Genomic DNA, 5,859 nt, shown 5'->3' on the forward strand with positions numbered 1-5,859 from the left:
GACTGGAGCAAGGGGGGCATCTGACATCAGGAGGTGGAGCAAGTTGGTGAAGCACTTAGCTTGAATTTCAGATTCATATTTATCCCGCAGAGCCTGGAGAAGTTTTGCATTCTAACAAACACACAAGATGTACTACTGTTACTTTTACAAGCTTTTTTTTGTGTGTATGTGTTCTCTTGCTTTGACTTGTGTGTTGTGATATCTTGACTCACCTCATCCATCATTGCTTGCAGTAAAGCAGAAGCTTGGACTTCCTGAAGCTCCATTAGATGGGTTAGAAGTAGTAGTGCACAGCTTTCCAGCAGAAATTGGGACCATTCTCCATGGGGCTTCACTTGGGGCTGGGATTCGGGTTGTGGTTTTTTAGGGTTTGTTTGTTCTAAGGGGATCTGAGTCCCATTGTGTGTCTGCAACCAAACATGGAGTTGATGCAGTCTTTTTATACAGCCATTCCTTAAAGGATCTTGATGATGATTGTCTGTAGTGGAAGCAAAGCAGACAATGAATTGCGTAAATGTTTTGTAAATAAAAAAGAACTTCTAACAAATTCTGCTAGGAAAAAAATTGTTATTTACCATCTTTTGTAGGCACTGTGCATACCGGCACCTGCAAATCCTGTATGGAGATTCCATGTATTAATGTGACAAGGTGCTTCCTCTCCTGTTCCTGAGTCAGCACCAGCAGCTGCAGCACTGACTGCTTGAAGTGGACCAAAGTTTTTGTTCTGTTACTGATAAAAAATACTGTAAACCCACAAAAAGGCCATGTATATAATTTGAGAATAATATTAGAAACGTGGATTTGTTGTCCTCAGTCAGATTTACAATACCTGCTCTACTGTCTCAAAGTCATCCTCTTTCTCTTCCTCTTCACCATGTAACCACAAGGAGGCCTGCTCCACTCTACATGGGCTATTAACATGCGGCCTGAACAGACAGTATACAAAGGGAGAATGATGTAGGTCACAGACCTAGATTTGATGATTGTAAATACAAGCTATTGTATACTCTCAGTGGTTTTTTTTTTGTTTTTTTTTTTTGGCTCACCATGTCTCCCAGGACTGCCGAGCAGCCAGAAGAGCACTGTAGGACATTTTTTCTCTCTGAGCTCTAATAGTTGCCAACTTGATGCATAGACACAACAGTTTCAGGCTCTCCCCATGCAGCCTGAAAGGTAAAATATTAATGAATCAGCTCATTTCCTCTGAGGGTGTCTTGGTGGTATTTTCCAAAGATTTTTAAGTCAGCCGTATGAATATATTCCTAACAAGTTTAAAGGTGTGTGCATTTACCTCTCACCCAGGACTGTAAGTGAATCCTGTTCTTGTAGATGAAATGTGTGCAACATATTCAGAAGAGAAACGGCGGACCAGGACTGCTCCATGGAATCAGGACGGCTTCTAAAAGATGCACCCAGATAGGCCCAGCTTTTGCTGAATGTCAAGCTAAATGTTATTTCTTTTAATGTTTGCTTAATTTTTAATTAAGAAAAACTTTTTTTTTTATTTTTATTTTTTTTACACAAGTTGGTTTTCTAGTTGCCAACCTGAAAGCTTGGAATCATGCTGCAGATTTCCTTGTGATTAAGTGAAAGCAAGAAACATTACTGTCATATTGTTTTGTTGTTTATGATATCACTTCAATGTTGCTCGTTTCAAATGTTGGCTGTCAGACTAGTTTTAATGTCTTGTCTCAAATCTCTTCCTATGCCGGGCAGTTTATCTAAGCCCAACACCACTCCGCACTCTTCATGATGGCCAGCAGACTTTTTTTTTTTCCAGACGTTTTTAAAAATTGTTTTTAATTGATTTTAAAATGGATTTTTTGCTAATCTGTATTTTGTTTTCTTTGTTGCTGGCTGCTGTTGTTTTTGAAGCTGGTACACTCACAAAGCCTGAAACACAATTTTGGTATTTTTGCAGAACAGAAGGAGACCCCTGTGGGTCAGAGGTCCCCTGTGACAAACTGACCACTCTATGACTAAAGTGCTTTGCAACTTTATGTATCAGTACATTAATGCTAAGTATGTGTGGATGTGAGTGTGAATGATTGGCCCTGTACTGAACTGGTGATCTGTCCAGAGTGTACCCTGCCTCTTGCCTTATGGTTTCTACTCATCCTTTACTTTGTTAGTCTTTTGATAGCACAAAGTCATTGTATCCTCAACCAGTGGCACTGTAGCAAAGTTCAAACATTCAAGCAAAGTAGCAAAAACCTTCTCTACTATAATGGAGATTTAAATGTACAAACTTGGCCTATGTGTGTTACTTGTATATCCTGAAAACTCCTGGCAGCTCAGCCAAGCTGAGCATATCGACACATGCAAAAGCTTCTTCGACACGATCCCCCAAGTCCTCTACTTCCTGATGTTGTTGCCATGGCAGCATTGTCACCCAGACACTCTTAGCTGTGGATTACCAAAAAAACAAGTAATGAGACAAACATGAAGCATCCGAACCAAACTCTTTAATGCTGCATAAGGCATATTTAGGTTACAATTTAGAGGAACCTTTCCTTACTGTGGGCCTCCTGAAGCATTTCTGTATAAAGCAACTGGGTGACCACGTCATACTTGACATCCAGCAAGAGGAGGACGTCTGACAAGGAGACACAGCCCCAGGCCGGGCCTCTAATTCTTTGACTGTGGCCCTGCCATTTAGAGGGCAATATGCTTCTCACACCCTCTGATGCCAGCCTAAGGAGAAACAGAACCATTAATAACAAAATCACTGCAAGACACTTAATTATAAAGGGGTGACTTGGATTGTTCCAAATAATTGAAATACTCAGTTTCTCCTTAATACTCAGTTTAAGTGATACTGAATAACCTTTGAAAGACAAAGCATTCTTTCAAAGTTGTGTTAATTGTTGCACACATAGTACACGCTGCTGTGCTGCAGTCACTTATTTTGTAATTGTTCGACTTTTCTGCTACGGTTAAAACATGCAACCCATGTTTTCATATTTTTCAATAAATAACACATTTGTTACACAAATGCCAGCTAACGTGATGCCTTTTAGGTTCTTTAATCTTTGGCTTTTCACACATGCAACACAGTAATCATGATGGTGGGTGATGTGGCTGTAGGTCTGACACTTGTTTATATTGTTTACTAAATGTTTCATATATACACACACAATCCATGTACTAACAAAGTTAAATAGTAAGGAAAACTCTGTTTGCCTATGAATGGAGTAACTTCTCACCCTTAATAAAACATGCTCACCTGGCCCAGCGCTGCCTGGCTGCTTTCTTGAGCCTCTTCACACTTGTCTTTTCCCCATTGAGCTCTGTTCTCAGTACCCATCTCTCCATCTGCATGTATAAAGTAAAAGAGGGCAAATAATGAATTGCATTAATGCAGGAGAGAATCTACAACTTTGCAAGTTCATACTTGTACCTACCTGCTGTAGGGTTAATGACTCTGAGGTGTAAGCCTTTTGGGAAGCATTAAGGTCTATGTTGAGCAGGGAATCCATTGTGTGATGAAAAGTGTTGGGATTTCCAGTATTTAGCAGCAGGAGGTCCCAGTACAGCTGAAGATAACAGCATTTAGTCTTACTAGTAAGAATAATATTTTGATTACTGAGTTTCTAAGATATTTTCATAATAAAAGAAAAAAAAAACATCATACCATTTCCTTCTTTTCCCTTTCCCTTTCCATTTCTAAGAGAACATCCAAAACATTTTCACCAATGCAGGCCCAGCTACTGTCTCCTCCGGCAATCTGAAGCACAACCAGCCCCAAAGTAGTATTCCATTACTATAACTTAGGATTTGATGACTGCAGTGAAAATGATGTTTGGGACTAAATATCTCTGAGCTTTTACCTTCTTCATAGCTGTGTGTGCTTCAGTGGTGTTGGAAGGGAAATGAAACATTTTGCTGTAGAGGAGACTCACATCTTCAGCAGAAAACTTTGCTCCAACACACATCCCAAAGGACTGGTAAAGACCGGCAATGTAATCCTGAAGCAAAGCACGAGGTTGTTATAACATTTATTTTCAGTTCATTCAATTCGAGTTTGCATATACAAATGGAAAGCAAATGCATTTCTCATACAGCGAGATCAAAACATCCTACCTGCTCCATGTTTTCACCGCTGCAGGTTGATAAATTATACAGCGTATTACTATGGTTACAGCAGTCCTCTGGAAAACAGCTGGATCAGCTTACCAAGCAAGAAAAGTGAGAGTGGATCTGTCAGAGACACAGAGGAGTGAAAGGTGATACATGATCATGTGACGTATTACACCTGCTCTGTAACATTCAACATGTAGTGAAAGCCTGTGGCTCCTAGCTTCTAAGTGTTGTGTTGCCTGCATTTTGCATGGAACAATATTTAAGTGTCACTCTATTCAGATACTGAGCCCCAGTTTATGCGATTTAGGTTTTTGGTCTCTATAGCTAATTTGCTCCCTTTGAAACAACTGTATGGTAGATAAAGGTTTTTTTTGTTTTTTTTTGATAACTCACACTTGGATTTTATTAAGGCTTAAACATAGGGATATGGGTGCTTTGACAGATGTACTGTAGCCTAGGTCTCACCTCATTTGAGCCACTGAACTGGACTTGGTGATTATGTTCATGGTATTGGTGCCTTGTGACTAGTAATTTTTGCACATCAACTCACGTTAATATTTGCTGTGGAAAACTGGCAGTGGTTTTATGTGTGTGTGTGTTTGTCACTATTGCTGTGAGCGCAATGGCTGTGCTTGGGTTTGGTGAATTGAAGGCAGGTGTATCTGATTGGGGTTCTACTCTACTTATAATCCACACTGTTGTTACATTTTCCTTTTTTTTTTTCTTCTTTTTTTAAGTTAATTTGTGCAGGTAAATTAGCTATCCAACACTGGAAAAAAAAAGGGTCTGTCCGGAAAGATCCGGAATGATCCATGGCAGATCCAACTTTATGGATCTGCCACATATCCATAATGTTTCCAGAGGGAATACAGGAAGATCTGATGTTTAAATGGATATTATCCGGATATGTAACGGATGTTCATTCAAAGTTTGGATTTTTCAGGGTCCAATCTTGTCTGTTTACGGAGAAAACTCCAAAACGTATCCGTCAAAGATTTCCCTTGAATTTAGTGTTTTGTCTAATAAATTGTATTTCAAAATTCGACGATTTCTCAGCTCTAGAATCTGTGTATTACAACACTGTGCTCCAGTTCTTGTGTTTTATTTGTATGATACTATTATACTAATTTGTATGATTATCACTAATTAAAAGGAATGTTTCCATGTGCCAAACCCATACAATTTATAGATCCATCTTAAGAAGCATACTCATTAGCTGATAAGTTAGCACTTAACCATTTCACCCAGAATTGGTAATAAAAATGCACGGCTGTGACTAAAACACCAATTTTGATACTTCAAACTACGGAGTCCAGAAAACAAAGGGTGACGTCACGATGGCTGCTGTAAAGTAGATCTATTTCTTCATCCCACTGTAGAAACGAGAGAGCGAGAGCGAGAGAGAGAGAGAGAGAGAATGGCTGCTATCTTGGGCAGGTAAGCCTTGTAAAAGAGACCTCAGTGGGACTTCCTGGTTTAATAAAGATATTAATCAGGGCATTCTTGTGGTTAGATTGATAAGCAAGTGATGAATGGAACTGATGGAATAAATTTATTATTGAATGCTGCTTTCTGTATACATTGAATTGTAAGGCTATTTCACATGTTCAGCTAACCTGATGAGTACTCACTAAAATACACCCCAGCAGTTAAATAATATGAATGCAGAAATGATAGCATTGACAAGGGGTAATGAAATATTACCAATACATTTGTCACTGAACAGAACAAATAAAGCAGAAATATTAATGAAACTTTTATTTGTAAAATGGAGAA

This window comes from Archocentrus centrarchus, chromosome 6, assembly GCF_007364275.1.
Source record: "Archocentrus centrarchus isolate MPI-CPG fArcCen1 chromosome 6, fArcCen1, whole genome shotgun sequence".
Taxonomy (NCBI): Eukaryota; Metazoa; Chordata; class Actinopteri; order Cichliformes; family Cichlidae; genus Archocentrus; species Archocentrus centrarchus.